Source organism: Triturus cristatus, chromosome 6, assembly GCF_964204655.1.
Source record: "Triturus cristatus chromosome 6, aTriCri1.1, whole genome shotgun sequence".
Lineage (NCBI taxonomy): Eukaryota > Metazoa > Chordata > Amphibia > Caudata > Salamandridae > Triturus > Triturus cristatus.
Window position 1 is genome coordinate 1,911,064,036 of NC_140589.1, and position 20,225 is coordinate 1,911,084,260.

Below are 20,225 nucleotides of genomic sequence, written 5' to 3' on the forward strand. Positions count from 1 at the left end.
TGTGAGTAAGGGTCTCTGAGAAAAGCCCGACTGAGCTACTCAGTATCTTCTGTTAAATTGGTGCCTTCCCAAACGTTGACGTTGGACGCCATGTCGTGTAGTTCCTATTTCCCTAAATAGGTTCTGCGCGTCGCGATAACATACACTACAGGTTTGGCAGAGGACGGAGTCAGTCTGCCCCCATCGAGAATGCTAACCTCGCTTATCGTGTACCAGCTAGCTCAGAGTCCACTAGAAACTTCTTGACGACAAGAAGGGAATAGTTTCTGGCAACCACAGGAACATGAAAAACCCTGATCCCTCAGAATCATGGAAACACTAGATAACGTTTTGCTCAGCTAATCGTGCAAGTTTGGTTTCTCAGAGTTACACAGAAATAACAGACGGGTGTTTCAATAAGTATTTATTGAACAGTCAGTTTTCTCGTGTAAAAGATATGAGCTATTACAATCAGAAGACAGTATGCAAGATACAATCAGAAGACGGTATGCAAGATACAATCAGAAGACAGTATGCAAGATATATAATCACAGCGTTATCAGCATAAAAAAATAGTATAGTTCTAGCATTGTTCAATACTTATGAATACATTTGTATACATAAAAACATGTGGCTAAAAGTACGGATACTCATGAGATGCGTTCCTAATTCTACCCAAGTGTACCTAACCTAAGTGTAGGACAAGGAGAGAAGTAGGTGCTGTATGATATAGGATGATATTCTATAGTATAGGATGCCAAGAGTCCCCTCTAGGTTCTAGTCAGCTCCATACCTAGGAATGAGAGAGTTGTGGAATCTCTTCCCTGGTCTCGAACCCCAACACCACGTGAAGGGAGTCAGAACACAGGGAGCTGGATCTCTGCGTGCAGGATGGCAGTGTCTCTTGTCAGTGCGTCAGGCCGGGAATAACGGGCTCCTCTGAATTCGAGCTCTCCTCTAATTTGCTTGGGCAAAGGGTGAATATTTATTCCCAAAAGGTGCTATTGTTTGTTAGCATTGACGTAATGTTGTGCAGAGGAAGACGCCAGGAATGAACCCTAAGGGATTAGTGGTTCATGCATGATACACGAGTTCTTGGAAAAATCAATAATCCTGTGCGGGGGAGAATCCCTGGAGTGTAAGGGTCTGATTCCAAGAACTAGTTGTCACGTGGAAGGTGGTCGAATATAGGTGAAAGACCATGCCTATATTTGGAGTGCATGGCTCATGCCTAAATAAGGATTGGGATTTCTAAGCCTAAATAAGGATAATATGAGTTATGCCTATATAAGGGCATGTTTAGATACAATCTATATTAGGATCCATATGAGGGATACAACAAGTCAAGAGATCTGGTTTAAATCCATTGTTCTTTTGCTCACCATGCCACACCAGTTAAGACCTAGCCATATGGAAATCATTTTCTTTGCTCCTCATGGGAACAGTCCAGCTCGAACTGCAAAGCCAGGTCCTCCCTTGACCATAAACAAGCATCCTGGGACTGGTTTCGGGGTATCACCCCTCATCAGTTAGATTGAATCCAGTGCAAAGTGAGCCCGGGACCCACAACTGGGCATACCCATGGCCCTTTATATGGTTCCTCCCCAGGGTGGGCTTTCCTATGGTACATTGGCTGTGCGGTGCCCTTCTAGTAAATGCCTCGTCACTTTCTGTACATTCATACAGTTACTTCATTAAGAACACTGTCACATTCTCCAGGAACTCACCCAGGTTCTGCAAAGCCATTCCTTGCTTCATCACCCAACTCGCCAGAGCCTCCGAACACTATATATTCTTAGCAGATCTCAACTACCACATGGAAGACCTTAGCGATGCCAGCACTGACAACTTAATAGAAAGCATGAGCAACATTGGCCTCATCCAACTCATCATCGACCCAATGCACATCGTAGGGAACATGCTTGACTCCAGCTTCATCTCCAGCAAAACAATCGAGTACTACCATGTCACAGAACTCACCTGGACTGACCACTCCATTGTCTACTTCGCCATCACAGGTCCCAATGCTACAGAAACCAACGCCAAACCACCCAGCACACCTCAGCGCAACTTGAAAACTGTCTCAGACGAGAACTGAACAACACTCTCCATGCCAACTGACCGGACACAGCTCCAGACCTTAAACAGGCCATCAAGAATTTCACAGCCTGGATCACCGACTATATAACCCTCGCTGAGCCGAACAAGAGCAGAGAATCCGCAAAGTGTGTCAACTTGTTTACCCCGGAACTTCAGACATCTCAATGAGACTGTCATTGGCTAGAAAGAAGATGGAGTACCAGTAAGGATCCAGTGCACTACACCACCTTCAGGACATCGATCAACCACTACCACCTCCTCCTTAAAGAAGAGTGCCCTCACATGCTGCATAGAGATCAGCTCAAACCACAGCAATGAGCTCTTCACCATCGTTAGGGAATTCAGCCACCCTGCGTCCACCGAGAATATCATAACTCCCTTCTGGGATCGGTGCGACATGCTTGCTGACAACTTCCATTAGAAGATCGCCATCATCTACAGGAATTTTGAATCTCAGCTCTCCGCCAGTGACAGCCTCGACCTCCTCACACACACTGGCACTAACTCTGACCTCCAGCCGGTTCCTGGGACCTCCTCATCGTACAAGACACCACCTCTATAATTAAGTAGATGCACTCTGGGGTACCCACTGATCCATGCCCCCACCTTATCTTTAACCTTAGGAGCAAGGTGATCAGCTTAGCGCTCACAAAACCACTGAACAGATCCATCGCCATGGCCTCCTTCCCAGAAGAGTGGTAACACGCAGAAGTGCAACCCCTCCTGAAAAAACCTTCAGCAGACCTAGAGCAGACTGATACCCCTGCTCTTGTTTCCGGCCAAAGTCTTCAGGAGGTCGATCCAGAGGCAGCTGACCAGACACTTGGAGCACAACAACCTCCTGGACTCCTCCCAGTTTGGCTTCCGAGCAAATCAAAGCACAGACACCGCCCTGATAGCAGCCATAGATGACACCAGAGCCCTCCTGAACCGCAGTGAGACTGCAGCCCTCATCTTCCTTGACCTCTCAGCTGCCTTAAACATGGTCTCCCACCAGATCCTCATCGACAAACTCCACCACATCGGAATCCAAAGAAATTACCTCAAATGGATCTGCTCCTACCTCACCAGAAAAACTCAATCTGACTATCGCCCTACTCCTGAACCCAAGGACATCATCTGCGGTGCCCCACAAGGATCCTCCGGTAGCCCCCCTTCTTCTACACTTACATGACACCCCTAGCCAACATTGTCAGTTCGCACGGGCTGAAGGTCATCTTCTACACCGACTAGACCCACCTCACCAACTCCAGACAACTTACATAGGTGCACTGCCAACATCACCGACTGGATGAAGCACAACTGCCTAAAACTGAACACGGACAAGACTTCAGTACCCATGCATCTCCTTGAAGCAACGCATGGCTCCAGCATTGTCCTGGACAACAAGCTCTTCATGAAGAAGCAAATCAACATGATCTCCGCCATCTGCTTCCTTACAATGCGCATGCGCACCAAGATCTTTAGATGGCTCCCCACCAGACACCTGCATTCCGCCTCCCTCTTCCTCGCTTAAACTTCTAGAGTCTAAAGCACCCGGCACGGAGGCCGCTCTTACTATCACCTGGCAGCAAAGACCTGGAATGAACTCCCCTTGCACCTGAGATCTGCCTCATCACTGAATCTGGAAAGGTCAAGACCTGGCTGTTCAACTGATCGGCCACTCAGGACAACAACTCCTCACCCAGCGCCTTAAGAACCTCACTGATGATTTGCCGCACTTAATACCCATTGATTGATTCTGTACAGTCATATAGATTTTTCTCAGTGGAGACTTTCTGATGCGGTTTTAACTCACACTTGCCAATAAATGCCTTGCTAAATTCAGTGCGGTCTTCAGGGTTGACTTTTGATGTCGAGTTAGTTCTCAATTTATGAGTGCATGGTCACATTCACTACATTTATAGAGTTTCTTCCCTGTGTGAACATTCTGACATATTACATTTTGTTTTGTCATCGATCCCTTGTCACATTATATTCATTAATAGGGTTTCTCCCTGGTGTGGATTTGTTTATGCTGCATTAGCTTATTTTTCCTGTGGAAGTCTTTCTTAAACTCTGTACATACATTGGATTTCTTGCCATGTAGATTTTCGGATGTCACTTCCATTTATTATAAATGCTTTGTGGCATTCAGTACATACATATGTTTTCTCCCCTGTGTGAACTTCCTGATCTTGTATTACATTTTGCATTCTAATGTATCAATCATAGGCTTGTTGAGCGTGACTACTCACCCGTAAGGGTCTCAAAGGCGCTGGGGGTACAGGTTCCAGTCTATCAAGGAGGGGATAAGTCAAAGAGCCAGGTTTTGAGGTTTCTTGTAAAGATGGGGAGTGATGTCTATCTGAGGTGGAGCGGAAGAGCGTTCCAGGCTTTGGCCAAGAGGAAGGCAAAACAGCGGCCTCCGAATCTGGCCTTTCCGGTGCGGGGGACCACGGCGTAGGAGAGCTGGGCTGATCATATGGTCCTTTGGGGTGAATGGAATTTGAGTCGGCTGTTCAGATATGCTGGTCCAGTGTTGTGGAGGGCCTTGTGTGCATGGGTGAGCATCTTGAAGGGGACTCTAGCCTCGATGGGGAGCCAGTGGAGTGTGTGCAGGTGCTGGGAGATGTGGCAGTGTCTTGGTAGGTGGAGGACCAGTCTTGCAGCAGCATTCTGGATGTTCTGTAGCTTGCAGGTGAGGTTTTTGTTTATTCCGGCGTAGAGTGCGTTGCTGTAGTCGAGTCTGCTGGTGACTAGGGCATGAGTGGCAGTCTTTCTGTGTTCGAGGGGGATCCATTTGAAGGTCTTACGTAGGAGGCAGAGGGTGTGGAAGCAGGACGACGAGACGGAGTTGACCTGGAGGTCCATTTTGAGCTCAGAGTCCAGGATGACTCCCAGGTTGCGTGCATGGTCCGTGGGGGTGGGCGGGCTTCAAAGGGTGGGAGGCCATCAGGTGTCGTTCTAGGCATCGAGGTTTGGGCCCATGATGAGTACTTCTGTTTTGTTGGTGTTTGGTTGTAGGCAGCTGTTTTTCATCCATTTGGCGACGGCTTCCATGCCTTCTCGAAAGTTGCGTCTGGCGGTGTTGGGTTCATTGGATAGGGAGAGGATGAGTTGGGTGTCATGTTCGTATGACACAATGTTGAGTACGTAGGTTCTGATGATGGGGTGAGTGGAGCCATGTAGACGTAGAGCGTAGGGCTGAGGGAGGACTCCTGGGGCACTTAGCAGGTGGTTGGTGTAGGGTCAGGGAGGAAAGGGGGGGTGGGGAGTCCAACCCGCTGCGTTCGTGTGGACAGGAGCGGATCCAGTTGAGGGCCTTGTCCTGGATCCCTGCGTTAGAGAATCTGCATATTACTGTGCGGTGAGACTGTCGAACGCCGCTGAGAGGTCACGGACTACTGTTTCTCCTTTGTCTAGTAGGGTGCGGATGTCTGTTGCGGCGAGGAGGGCGGTTTCCATACTGTGTTTTTTTCTGATGCCGGATTGGGAGGAATCGAGGTCGTGTTCTTCGATGAATGTGGCGAGTTGTCTGTTGATGGCTTTCTCAAGGACTTTCGCTGGGAACAGGGACAGGGAGATGGGTCTGTAGTTTGAGGTCGGTGGGTCAGCCGAGGGTTTTTTCCGGAGGGGGTTGATCTCGGCATGTTTCCAGTAATCGGGGAACGAGGCGGTCGCCAGGGAGCGGTTGATGGTGTGGCGGAGCATGGGTGCAATGGTGCCGGTGGCTCTGTTGAAGATGTGGTGGGAGCAGGGGTCTGTGGGGGCTCCGGAGTGGATTGACTTCATTGTCTTCAGTGTGTCTTCAGTGGTGAGGGCTGTCCAGTTGTCAATCGCTGGCTTTAGGACATCGGGGGTGGTTGGTGAGGGTTCAGTGTGTTGGTTCTCTTCGTCTAAGTTGTCATAGATGCTCTTGATTTTGTGGTGGAAAAAGGTGCTGAGTTTGTCGCAGAGGTCTTGGGAGGAAGGGATGTCGGTGGACTCGCTGGTGGGTTGGGCGAACTCCTTGATGATGTTGAAGAGGTATTTGCTGTTGTGCGCATGAGTGGAGATTCTGTCTTCAATCGCATTTTTCCTCGTTTTTCTGATGAGTTGGCAGTGGGCGTTGTTGGCGGCTCTGAAGTCGTTGTGGATTTGGTGTTCCTCCAGGCCATTTCGAGGCGGCGGCAAGTGCATCTGGAATCTCGAAGTTTGGTGGTAAACCATCTGGCTTTCTTGGCATGGGTGTTTTTCTTGAGGGGGCTATGGTGATCTATCTGTGCAGTGTTTGGGGTGCGATGTTCGGGTCGTCGTTTTCCACGATGGTTGGGGTGGAGTTGCTGAGTGAGGAGGTGAGCTGGTCATCTGTGATTCTGGTCCAGTTTCTTCGTGGGAGGAGAAGCTGGTGTCTGTGGATGGTGGGTGTTCCGAAAGTGAAGTGGATGCATCAATGGTCATTCCAAGGGAGTTCGGTGGTTTGGCTGAAGGTGATGGATGTTCCTGTTGTGAAGAGGTGGTCGAGGTTGTGTCCTGCTGAGTGCGTGGGTTCGGTCACGATCTGGCGGAGTCCGGTGTCACATTCTGTAAATTCATGTGGTTTCTCCCCAGTGTGGACGCTGATATTGCTTTAACTCTCCCTTTATAATACCTTGTCACATGCGATGCAGTTGAATTGTCACCCTCCATTTGGAATAAATGCTTTGTCACATTTTGTACAATTATATGGTTTCTTTCATGTGTGAACATTCAGATGTATTTTTAAACTTCGCTTTGTAATAACTGCTAAGTCACATTCAGTACAGCCATATCGTTTCTCACCAGTGTGGAATTTCCGATGTAGTATTTATCTTTGCCTAGTAATAAATGTCTTGTTGCATTATGTACATTATTATTATTATTGATTTTGTTAGGCGCGCAGCTACCCTATTAGGGTTTCCCGGCGCAGGTAAGTCTGAATCAGACTAAGTAACTAGGCCAATTGCTGAGTGAAGAGCCAGGTCTTAATGTCTCGGCGAAATTTTAAATAAGAAGGTACCTGCTTCACATGATTAGGAAGGGAATTCCAAAGTTTTGGTCCAAGGTATGAGAAGGAGCGTCCGCCCATTCTTGTCAATTTGAACCTGGGAAGCGTAAGGTTACCCTGGGCAGAGGAGCGCAGAGCGCGATGCGGTGTGTAAGGGCAGATGAGTTCCCGTAAATACACTGGAGCTGCACCTTGCTTTATTTTGAAAATATGACAAAGAGCTTTGAATTTAATGCGATTGCCAATGCAGAGCCAATGGAGATCCTGCAAAAAAGGAGTAACCGAGGCTCTCCTTGCAATGTGGCAGAGAAGGCGTGCTGCAGAATTTTGGACCATTTGCAGCCTCCTCAAAAGTTCCTTATTGCAGCCTAAGTAGAGAATGTTTCTGTAGTCGAATCAAGACATGATAAGGGATTGGACTACGGTTCTTTGTGTGGAAAAAGGAAGCATCCAAATTATTTTGCGCAGCCATTTTAGTATAGAAAAGCAGGTACCCACAGTGCTCACTGCTTGTTGCCGAATGGAAAGTTGGCTGTCAATAATGAAACCTAAATTACGGGCTTGGGTTACCGGCTGAGGAAATAGACCCATTTCTTGAGGCCAATGAGAATAGTCCCAAAGATGTTTATCTTTCCCCAAGATGATGACCTCCGTTTTGTCCCCGTTTAATTTAAGGCAGTTGGTATTCATCCATTTCGAAACTTGAAGCAGACCATTCTTTAGAGAAGATATCGTATTGTCTTTAGAAGAGGATAAGGAAAAAATTATTTGAGTGTCATCTGCATAGGAGTATAGGGTGAGCCCTGCGTCCTCAACGATGGAAGCAAGGGGACGCACATAGATATTAAAAAGTAGTGGACTCAAAGTAGAACCCTGTGGGACCCCATATGCAGAAGCTCGAGAGGTGGAAGAAAAACCAGAAGAGAATACCTGAAAAGAACGGTCGCTAAGAAAAGAGGACAGCCAGAGCAAGGCTGAGCCTTCCACACCTGCTAACTGAAGAGATTTCAGCAGGATAGGGTGAGACACGGTGTCAAAAGCTGCGCTCAGATCTAATAAAATGAGCGCCATGGTCTCACCCTGATCTAAGCAATGTCGTAGTTTTTCAGTTACTCCCAAAAGGGTAGTTTCAGTAGGGTGGTGTGTTCTGAAGCCCGATTGAGAAGGGTGCAGATAACCAGATTTTTCAATGTGAGTGGATAAGTGAAAATTGACATGTTTTTCCAGAATTTTAGAAAATACTGGTAGAAGTGAAATAGGGCGGTAATTCGCTAGGACCGAGGAATCGGCGTTGGGTTTTTTCAGGAGAGGAATCACCATCGCATGTTTCCAATCCATTGGAACATGTGACTCACATATTGAGGTTTTTAGGAGGTCTCTACAAAGTCCCAAAATGGTAGGGGAAAGTAGTTTTAAAATATTAGCTGGTCCTGAGGGGAGCTGAATTTACCTTGGATAGGCAGTAATTAAATGATTCCTCATTAAGGAGAGGCCACTGTGAAATTTTCACTGTGTCAAAAAGGGAATCCATTTGCACTGTGTCAGGGGGGGAATCCATGTACATCGTATCTGTGTCAGACGGATTTGAATCCTGAGACAAAGTAGGAACACATTTATTATATATTGTCTTCACCTTCTCAGTAAAAAAATTGGCAATGTTGTTGTATTTGGTGGCATCTAAGGCCTGTGGTACAGGAAGAGTATTTGCCCCTGACAGTTTTTTAACCATTGAGAACAGAACTTGAGGTTTGTTCAATGAGTTAGTAATGGTTTTGGAAATATGCATTGCTCTTGTTGCCTTACAGGCAGCATGATATTTATGAAGAGCTGTCTTATAGTCAATTTTACAGTTAGGAGCATAACAGTTTCGCCACTTTCTTTCTAAGACTTTGCATTGTGATTTTAGAATCTTCAAGTCTTCATTAAACCATGGAACTGGGGTGCGATGGGAAGAACAAATTTTTGACGAGGGAGGCAGGCAAAGGTTTATAGAGGAGAGTAACCAGTCCGATATTGCCTTGTTTAAAGCGGTGAGTGGAAGTGTCATATCTGGAAGATTCCCTTCAAGAAGATCATTTAACGTGTCTAGTTTCAGCTTGTGCCAGGGTCTCTTACTCCCCGAGTTAAATATAGGCCGAGACACTGGAGAGTCAAGAACCTTAAGTTGGAAGTGGACCGCATAATGATCAGACCAGCTTAGGGGCAGAGCAGGGCAGTTACATACAAAGGGAAGATTTGAAAAAATAGGGTCTAGTAAATGGCCTGCTTGATGTGTAGGTCCCTTATTGTGGAGAGACAAGCCAAGGGCTTCCAGATCGGCTAGAAGAGTAGAGTTGTCCGAAATCGTTAGGTCTTCCAAATGAAGGTTAAGATAGCCCAAAATCAGAAAATTAGCAGCGTGTAGAATGAAAGGGCCAATTAAATCTGGCAGGGAGGATGACCAAAGTTTAGCATAGCCAGGGGGGCGATAAATGAGTAGGCCAGAAATGGTAAGTTGCGAAGAAATAGCAAGTTTAAATAAAGCGGACTCGCAACCTGGGAGGGATTGGGACTCAAATTTACAAGAATAAACAGATTTAAAAATAATCCCGATCCCGCCGCCTCTTCCCATACTCCTATCGCTCCTGACAATGACATAGTCAGAGGGGAGAGCCTCAACAATATCCGGCCCAGAGCCATCATGGAGCCAAGTCTCAGTAAGAAAAAGGGCGTCAGGTTTATAATAAGGTATATTCATAGGGTTTCTCTCCTACGTGGACTATCTGATGTTGCATTAGATGAGACTTCCTAATAAATGCCTTCGCACATTCAGTGCAGTTGAATGGTCTCTCTCCGGTGGGGATTTTCTAATGCTGTCTATATTTTATAAATGCTTTGCCACATTCTGTACATTGATATGATTTCTCCCCTGTGTGGATTTTCTGATGTCGCTTTAGCTCTGTATTGGTTATAAATGCTTGGTCACAATCTATACATTGATATGGTTTCTCCCCAGTGTGGGTTTTCTGATGTCGCTTCATCGCTCCAATGGTTATATATGCTTTGTCACACTCTGTACATTTATTTTATATGGTTTCCCCCTGTGTGTAAGTTCTGGTGTCTTATTAGGTTTCCACCAGTAATAAATGCCTTATCACATTCCGGACATGTATATAGTTTCTCCCCAGTGTGGATTTTGTGATGATGTTTTAGCTGTTCATTTCTTACAAATGCTTTGTCACATTCTGTACATTTATATGGTTTCTCTCCAGTGTGGATTTTCAGATGTTGCTTTAGCTCTCCTTTTGATATAAATGATTTGTCACATTCTGTACATGGATATGATCTCTCTCCAGTGTGGGTTTTCTGATGTCGCTTCATCGCTCCAATTGTTATATATGCTTTGCCACACTCTGTACATTTATACGATTTCTCCCCAGTGTGTAAGTTCTGGTGTCTTATAAGGTTTCCACCAGTAAAAAATGCCTTATCACATTCCGTACATTTATATGGTTTCTCCCCAGTGTGGATTCTGTGATGTCGTTTTAGGTATTCATTTGTTACAAATGCTTTGTCACATTCTGTACATTGATGTGGTTTCTCACCAGTGTGGATTTTCTGATGTTGCTTTAGCTGTCTATTTCTAATAAATGCTTTGTCGCACTCTGTACATTTATACGGTTTCTCCCCAGTGTGTACTTTCTGATGATTTATTAGGTCTCCACTAGTAATAAATGCCGTGTCACATTCTGTACATTTATATGGTTTCTCCCCAGTGTGGAATTTCAGATGTCGTTTTAGGTTTCCATTTGTTACAAATGCTTTGTCACATTCTGTACATTTATATGGTTTCTCCCCAGTGTGGATTTTGTGATGTTGTTTTAGCTTTTCATTTGTTACAAATGCTTTGTCACATTCTGTACATTTATAAGGTTTCTCTCCAGTGTGGATTTTCTGATGTAGCTTTAAGTTCGGCCCCCATCTGAACACTTCATTACATTCTGTACATTTATATGGTTTTTCTCCATTGTGGGTTTTCTGATGTCGCTTCAGCTCTCCAATTGTTCTAAATGCTTTGTCGCACTCTGTACATTTATACGGTTTCTCCCCAGTGTGAATTTTCTGATGTTGCTTTAGCTGTCCATTTCTAATAAATGCTTTGTCGCACTCTGTACATTTATACGGTTTCTCCCCAGTGTGGATTCTGTGATGTCGTTTTAGGTATTCATTTGTTACAAATGCTTTGTCACATTCTGTACATTGATGTGGTTTCTCCCCAGTGTGGATTTTCTGATGTTGCTTTAGCTGTCCATTTCTAATAAATGCTTTGTCGCACTCTGTACATTTATACGGTTTCTCCCCAGTGTGTACTTTCTGATGATTTATTAGGTGTCCACTAGTAATAAATGCCGTGTCACATTCTGTACAATTATATGGTTTCTCCCCAGTGTGGAATTTCAGATGTTGTTTTAGGCTTCCATTTGTACCAAATGCTTTGTCACATTCTGTACATTTATATGGTTTCTCCCCAGTGTGGATTTTGTGATGTTGTTTTAGCTTGTCATTTGTTACAAATGCTTTGTCACATTCTGTACATTTATAAGGTTTCTCTCCAGTGTGAATTTTCTGATGTAGCTTTAAGCTCGGCCCCCATCTGAACACTTCATTACATTCTGTACATTTATATGGTTTTTCTCCATTGTGGGTTTTCTGATGTCGCTTCAGCTCTCCCATTGTTCTAAATGCTTTGTCGCACTCTGTACATTTATACGGTTTCTCCCCAGTGTGGATTTTCTGATGTTGCTTTAGGTGTTTATTTCTAATAAATGCTTTGTCGCACTCTGTACATTTATACGGTTTCTCCCCAGTGTGTACTTTCTGGTGATTTATTAGGTCTCCACTAGTAATAAATGCCGCGTCACATTCTGTACATTTATATGGTTTCTCCCCAGTGTGGAATTTCAGATGTTGTTTTAGGTTTCCATTTGTTACAAATACTTTGTCACATTCTGTACATTTATATGGTTTCTCCCCAGTGTGGATTTTGTGATGTTGTTTTAGCTTTTCACTTCTTACAAATGCTTTGTCACATTCTGTACATTTATATGGTTTCTCCCCAGTGTGGATTTTGTGATGTTGGTTTAGCCGTCCAATTGTTATAAATGCTTTGTCACATTCTGTACATTCATACGGCTTCTCCCCAATGTGGATTTTTTGATGCAGCTTTAGGTTCTGCTTCCATCTGAACACTTTATTACATACTGTACATTGATATGCTTTCTCCTCTACGTGGACACTCTGATGCTGCATTAGGTCTTTCTTTGCAAAGAACACTTTTTCAGTCAGTCATTGAAATATGGTTCCTCTCCAGTATGATTTTCTGATGTTGCACTTGCTCTTTCTCTCCCTAATAAATGTGTTGTCACTTTCTAGATATTCATACGGTTTTTCTTCTGTGTGTTCTTTCTGATCCAGGTTAGCTATTCCTTCGAAATGAGAACCTTATCAGACTTGCTTCAGTATGTCAGTGTGTTATTTCGTCAATGTAGATCAGGTGATCCCTAAGAGCCAAGTACAGACCACATTGAGCAGTTTGGGTTTTCTGCTTTAGAAACAAACTTTGGCGAGGCATTAGCCTTCAAGGGAAGAAATTTCGAGGTGCACTGTTTTTACATCACTTCCTACACAAGCGATGTTTAATGCCTTCACCTTTTTTGTTCATTACTGCATTTATTTCACCTGTTGAAAAAAAAAACCACTGGATAAGCTTAAATGGTGGGTCCATCACGAAACTCTATTGGCATTTAATGAGACATTTAATTGACTACATAGACAAGTGCACTGAAGAAAGTCTAGATTGCACTTTCAATGTAAAGATGCAATAGGCAGAGCAAGGGCATACGATCCTTCCTTGACGCCCTCCTATCGCGGAGTGTGGACTCAAGGAGAAACCAAGACTCCAGTTGAGTCTTTTGTGCAGCACCACAATTCTTCTGACAGCGGCTCTATGTAGATCCATAAGTGTCGGATTTGATGGGGGCCAGAGACTCAGCACTTACGTTTAAATGTGTCTTTGATGTGAGCAAAACTTCAAAGAGTGGTTTTGAAGTGCACCAGTATCTCTTTGAATCCCAGCACTCACTCCAGACTATCAAAGGGAGTTAACATTCCTTTGTATGGAGTCAGTCTACTACCCTGTGAAGGCTAAGAGTGGGCCCCTTCCTCCCATCTGCCCTGAAAGACCCATCGGGATGCAGATAAGTGCAAAATCACACTCCACCCTTGCAGTGTCTGTGGCTTTCTAAAATAGTAATGTTAACTCCGACTTTACCAGGAAAGAGGATTTATCATTACCATAGAAAAGATATGAAACATGAAAAGGCTACTCCTTTCCAATCAGGAATTACAGCTTAAAGGTATTCTAAGGAATTCCCAGTTCTAGCCAATGAGAGGAGTGGGCCTTACAGCAGTGAAAAAGTCATTGAGCTGTTTGTCACTACCAGGACATGTAAAACATAGAAGTATATGTTCTGCCTTTTACTCACATAGCGTCCTGTCCTTTGGGTTACCAAGTGCCTTCCTTAGGGGCGACTTATAGGTAATAAAACGGGAGTTTTAGGCATGGATAGTAGTTTTAAATGCCAAGTCGATGGGGCGGTAAACTTCACACACAGGCACTGCAGTGGCAGGCCCGAGACATGGTTTTAGGCTGCATTTGTGGGTTGCAGTCAGTCTTGTAGCCAACTAGCAGCAAATAATTTGCAGACCCTGGGACTATGTAGTGCACTTTACTAGGGACTTATAAGCAAATTAAATAGGCCAACTGCGTATGAGCCCATTAGGGGAGAGAGCAAAAACACTTTAGCACTGATTAGGAGTGGTAACGGGTGCAGAGTCCTAAAGCCATAAAAAACAAGCACAGAAAATGGAGGGAGGCAGGTAAAAAGTTGGGGAAAGACCACCCTAAGACTGTCAGGTCTAACAGAGCCTTTTCCAGTGAATGGACCACACAACACAGAGCATCACAATAACAGTGGGAAACATTATCAATTGCTGCAAGGGAGTCCTTTATACTATCAGAGCCCATGATAGGACCGGGACAATAATCTGAGCATCTTTCACATAGTGTAACTCCAGAGATCAGAGGCTCTGATCAGATCTACACAAGAAAAAGGAGGTTTACAGCCTCAATAAACACACTTTGGCAAAGTCAAGAAGTCACACCTTTTCGACATATAGGCTTTCCCAATGCTGCACAACATCAAGAAAGAACAAGCATTTGCAATGCAATAGGTCTCGCATTTGTTAGAGTTGGAGCTATTAGTGTAAATATTTGTTACTTATGCGTTTAGTAGTGGATGGATGTGATGGCAATTGCGTGTGTTACAATTAATTTATAAGCAATCGTATCAATTGTGTTTCTGGTGTATGGGGCATACTGGGATACAGTTTAAAGCAATCCTGGATTTGTTTTAGCAAATGAATACTATACAGTTAATAAGGACACAACAAGAATGCTTTATTACATAAAGGGAAATGCTGGGTATGGACATACTGAACAAACCACAATAAGGAGCTGAAGGGGCAGAGAACAGGTCGTTCCCCACTCAGAAATCTGTATACAATAAAGGACCTGTTACATCATCTGTGCTACTAGTAGCACAGATGATGTAATCACTTGCTTTACAGACTGTCTAAAATATATGACAACTGCAATGGATGTATGAATTATGTGCTCACTGTGTGAACAGGTCCTTTATTGTATACAATGGACAGACTGAACCCCAGAGAATAAGTCACCTGATTATTTTATTTGTTGGTTTTTAATAAACGCTAAGCAGTATGATGGTGCTCATTTTACCTGGTTTTTAACACCCCGTTGAATGTCTGCTATGAATCTGGTGCGATTATCCCTAGGGGCCCACAACGAGCAGAATAAAGAGAAATTTCAAGGTTGTAACTGGTAGGTTTGTGCACAGACTAATGAAACATAGCTAGAGGTAGTAAAGATAGGATGAGCATGGAGACAGAACCCTGGAGATGCACTGAATGCATAGGCACGGGGAGCAGAGACACAATGAGCAGGGCTACAGTAGACAATGTGGGCTGAAGCAGAAACAGGAATTACAGGTTATGAAGGCAGCCAAAGGGGGTGCATATGGGGGGTGGACACACACACATTGGAGCACGCGGTATCAACCAGGCACAAGGTAAGAAGAGGGGGATGAACACCCGTCAAGGCACAGAAACTGGGGTTGCATGCAATGGACACACAGTGGGAGCGAAGATAACTAGTGAGAGCATATTGCAGGGAGGCAGGGATACAGTTAGCACATACAGCTGAAGAAAAACCGAAGTGATGTATCTCTGTGAGAACCCATTAAAAGGTAGCAAAGAAGTGTCCTGAATTTTTACTCTCATCGTCCTAAATTTACACCAATGACAGTTGGTCACCCTAGGTGATAGAGATGCATAGAGTGCCTTGGTGGGCCAAGGAGAAGGGGCAAAGGCTAGTGCCCGAGTGGAGGGAAAGGAAAGGCAAGCAGAGTGCTTTAGGTGAAGGAGACAAAGAAAGTGCTAAGGGGAGAAGGGGCAGTGAGGATTGCTTCAAAGGAAGGGCATTGCAAAAGAAAAACCCAGTGCTGGTGAATCGCATTCTCAATGACATGGAGTCATCATGTAAACCTACCTGGTCAGTAAAGCCTTTGAGGGTGGAGCCATGCCAGGTTTTCACAATATCCACCTGAATCGTATTTACATGCGCTAATGAAAATGGTAACCAGAATGGGTGTGTAGTCTGGCCGTCATAAACCTGCGTTGGGTGACCCTAATTTATAAATGTTAGAAGGTGGTTCTGACACTATTGGCCGCCCAGATTTTTCACTTTTTGAGCACCTAATTGTTGAGCTTTTACTGTGGGGGAGCCTCATAAGTTGGGACTCACCCACAGTGAACTCAGGATGTAGGAGACTGCATGGGGATTTTACTTGTGTTCCCCTGGCTTGACCAGGCCACTGCGCAGCAGCTGGAGTAAGGGACACCGGGCTGGTTACATGCAGACACGTGTACATGTGTGTGCACACGTGTATGGGCTGCACAGGGGAGATTCCTAGCGTGCGCAGTCCAGGAGCAGCTACAAAGTGAATGGTGTGGCAGGACTTATGCAGTATTGGGTGGGGACATGGAATAGGCTTTATACGCTGGAAAGAAACATGCCAGGGAAAGTCAGTGTGTTTTACTATGTTTTCACTTCATTATTCCCCTAAGGGAATGTGGGGCCCATGGCTAGATTAACTTCCACAAGGCCTACAGTTTCCAAACACGCACTAAAGTCCATTGTATTGGAGGTGAAAATAAGTATTCTGCAGAGTCCAAAGTCATATTTGTACTGCTTTTGGGTCGTCCTGAAATGTCATATTTCTCTGAGTCTCTGGCTGGGGTCTGGCCCTGGCAGGTTAGATTAATGCCCTTTCTTCCCTGAGCAAAGATCTTCCCTCCAAGGAAGGGAGATAGATGGAGCTACAAGCCAATCCATCAACCACTGTCGGTGGGTGCCAGGCAACAAGCTGAACCCAGGTGAAGGCAGCACTGGGGGAAGGGGAGCATGTGGCCAGAGACACTGGATGACGCCATGTTTGAACAAACCCAGAGGCTGGACAAGAAGGAGGGAGCAGGGGCAGGGACGTGATGTGGCGCTGTTTGATAGGACCAACAGAGACTTCCTGCCAGCCCCCTACTCAACTTTTAAAAAGTGCTTGCACAGGAAGAGAAGCTCTCTGGGGTGTGGTCTGCTGAGGCTGAAGGTGCTGGAGCCTGGCGCAATGGGCAGTTGGAAGGAGAGACCCACTGACTGCCCCAGGACCCTAACAGCACCAGAAGAAGAGCCCAGGACCGGTGCGCAGTGGCCTCTGCGCAGGGAGAAGAGAGGCCACGGAGGAGAGCCAGGCGAAAGGCTGGCGCAGGGAGCCAGTGAATACAGCACCCTGCTGAATCAGAGACCCTGAGGGCGGAGGAGAGTGTTCCCAGTGGCTGGGGCTGGTAAAGAGGAGCATGAAGCGCCCCATAATGCCTCGCCAGGCATTTGGAAATCTGCCGTTTTGGTGCTTTGTGGCCCCCAGAGAAGGGGGGGTCACCCTCACTTGTGAAAAGGTGCTGGGGGAGCTGCTGGAGTAGCGCAGTCTTTCCCCAGCATAAAGAACAGTCAACCCCTAAGTTTCACAGGGCATCTGAAAGAATAACCCCTCAAGGGCTCAGCCAGCCTTTAACACCTTCTAGGCTGGAACTTATGTTCTACAGCTGAGGGGGTACTATGAAGTGCATCATGGAGTGAAGGGCTGAGTTGGGGATGTCTGGAGAAGGGCATCCCCTGGAGGTGAAGTGGTGTAATTGCACCGAAATGCATTTGATATTGGTTATTTCTTTTTAGGTGGACTGGAAGTCACATTCCTGCTAGGGGGTCTGGCTGTATTTACGTAATCCCATGCTTTTACCTGTGATTCCTTTTAAAGTGAAGAGGCGCACTGCAGGAGAAGTGTAGTTGCCAGGAGTACTTCTTTTGAAGGGGCTGTAAGTCACATGTGTAAGGAGATGTTATAAGCCAAGGGGGGCTATGTTGCCAGACAGTCCTGCTAGGGTGTCTAGCTGTATATGCGCAATCCTGTGATTTCATCTGTGACGCCCTTAGGGGCTGTAATTGCAATGCATTCAATTGATCAACCAAGGTGATGAGTACTGTCATTCTAAAGTGTGCGTAAACATGGATTCTTGCTGCTGCGCTTAGGTGAAGTCCCCAGACTGCTAGCCCTTAAGATATAGAGGTGCATACTTTATGGTCAGTAGGAGATGCTCAGTCAGGGTCATGTGTCACCAAGGCAGGTTTACCCCTTTTTAATGCTTGTTGAGGTAATGGGGTGGGTCGCCACTGGGATGGTGCCAGTGCGCAGGGCCCTCGCTCCAGGTTATGTTCAGCTATCTGCATTGGGGGCAAGTTGATGTGCATACATGGGAGTGGTGGTACTAGACCCCACCCCCCCTTTGCGGGAGGGGTGGAGAGGTTATGCAATGTCACAAAGTAATTCCAACAGCTTATATATATTTGTAAATTGGTGCATAGTATTGAGTAGTGTGTGTGTTTAATAAATGTACTCTTACTTTTATAAAGCAAAGTACAGACTGGACAATCAATTATTGAGCGTTATTTTTGTGCACCTGCAAATGGCGATTACCAGCCCACACCACCTCCCTTGAGTACGCCTCAGACTGCTCTGCAACGCTACCCTCTGAGGGTCATGCGCTACAATTGGGTGTTTGGTTCCCAGTGAAGGACAAATGTAGTCATGTTATTTGTGCAGGCCTCACAGATGCTGCTTCGTTTCCCAACAATAAACAATTAGAAAGCATTATCACAATGCTTCCACAAGAAGAGCAGGCATCATTTTGATGCTAATAATCATATCCAAAATTAAACTCACATTTATAAAAAATAAATGCTCTCTAGCTAGGAAGGCATGTGTTATTGATATGTATTGAATTACTAGATTATTGTCTTATTAAAAATACAAGCATTTTGAGAAGACAAGCTGCCTGCCAAGAGTGCTGGTTATTCTTTCCTCAAGTGTCACACATGGCTTGCCAGTCAGTCAGTCAATTTGGTCTTTCTTACGATTACCAAAATCATTAAAGACATCGTACATCAATAATTCAAAGTCTAACAAGTTCATATAAAACCGTTTGTTACATTCATAAAAACTTGTAGCAAAAATAGATCACAAGAATAAAACAGCGTTAAAACTAGTCAAGCGGAGGAGGAGCCTAGTGCGCAACCAAGATGGCCGCGTAGGTGCGAGGCTCCGGGGGACCTCCGCAACCTCCTATGACTATCCTGAATTTATCCTGTCTCGGATGAGGGGACTGTGTTGATGAGCCTGAGCTGAGGTGGCACCCGTTTCCCGTTTTCAAATCGGACCTCGGACACCGGAGTGAGCACCGATTGAAGTTTGCGGCCTTCTCCTCGCCAGACCCCGTATTTGCGCTGAGGGGTGACCCAGTGACAAAGTGAACAACAGCGGCGGGCCGGGCCTGGAGAGTCGCGTACCCCGCACTTTCGCTTTCGCACCCCCCTTGCCGTCTCTGCAGGGCTGGGTCGCGGGGCTCTTGGTGTTAGTGTGGCCTCGCTGGGAGACCCTGCCTGCCCGCCGGCTGTGACCCGCCCCGCCGACCTGAGGTGGCCCCCCCGGAGCTCGTGGCCCTGATTGTTAGCCCTTTACGACGTGGCTGGTGCGACTGGGAGACTTGTGGCCATGGCCACGAAACAAGATGGCGACCGGGCAAAGACCAAGTCGACCCGGCGTGGCACCGTCCATCAGGCCAACAGTATGGACCGCTATACCCTCCAGAAGGGATCTCCCGGCGGACCGCACAAGTCCCCTGAGGGCCCTCCTGATGCCCCGGACCTGCCCGCGGATCTGACTCTACGGGATGTCATGGGCGCCATTGCCGAGATGAAGGCCTCGGTGGGCCAGCGGTTCGACACACTGGCACAGAAGATCGACTCGGTCCTCGTGGATGTTGGTCTTGTGAGGGCCGATCTTTCTAAGACCAACGACCGAGTGGATTCTTTGGCCCACACCGCATCGGGCCTCACGACTGAGGTGGCGGCACTACAAACAGAGGTGCGCCGGCTTAGTCAGGCGAGCGCGCTTATGGATCGGCGCCTGGAGGAATCCGAGAGTCGGGCCCGGAGGAATAACATCCGCATCATCGGGGTGCCCGAGGGACGGGAGGAAGCGGCAGCGGACCTATTTGTGGAGGACCTGATCGCCACCCATCTCCAGCCACGGGGGCTGAGTAAATTCTTCGCCGTGGAGAGGGCCCACAGGGTTCCCGGGGGAAGGCCGAAGGTCGGAGCCCCTCCGTGACCTCTCATTGCCCGGATTTTCAACTTTCGGGACAGGGACGCTATCCTGCAAGCCTCCAGACTGCATGGGCCGGTTAAACTTGACAATATGGAGGTGAACTTTTACCCTGATTTCACCCCAGCGGTCCAGAAGCAGAGACTGAGCTTCCTATGCGTCAAACGCCGTCTTCGGGACCTCAACCTTAAATACGCTATGCTCTTCCCAGCCAAGCTGCGAGTGGAGGTAGAGGGTCGCACGCACTTTTTTGATCGTCCCGAAGCGGC

General features: G+C 46.3%; 1 pseudogene across 1 annotated transcript in view; it reads right to left on the reverse strand.

Moving 5' to 3' along the window:
• Positions 1-388: 388 nt before the first annotated feature.
• The window catches only part of LOC146822430 (uncharacterized), a 69,585-nt pseudogene continuing 49,748 nt past the window's right edge, over positions 389-20,225 (reverse strand). Inside the window, exon 2 of the transcript XR_014963300.1 lies at positions 389-12,784. The product of XR_014963300.1 is annotated as an uncharacterized LOC146822430 (transcript). The remainder of the gene's footprint in view (positions 12,785-20,225) is intronic.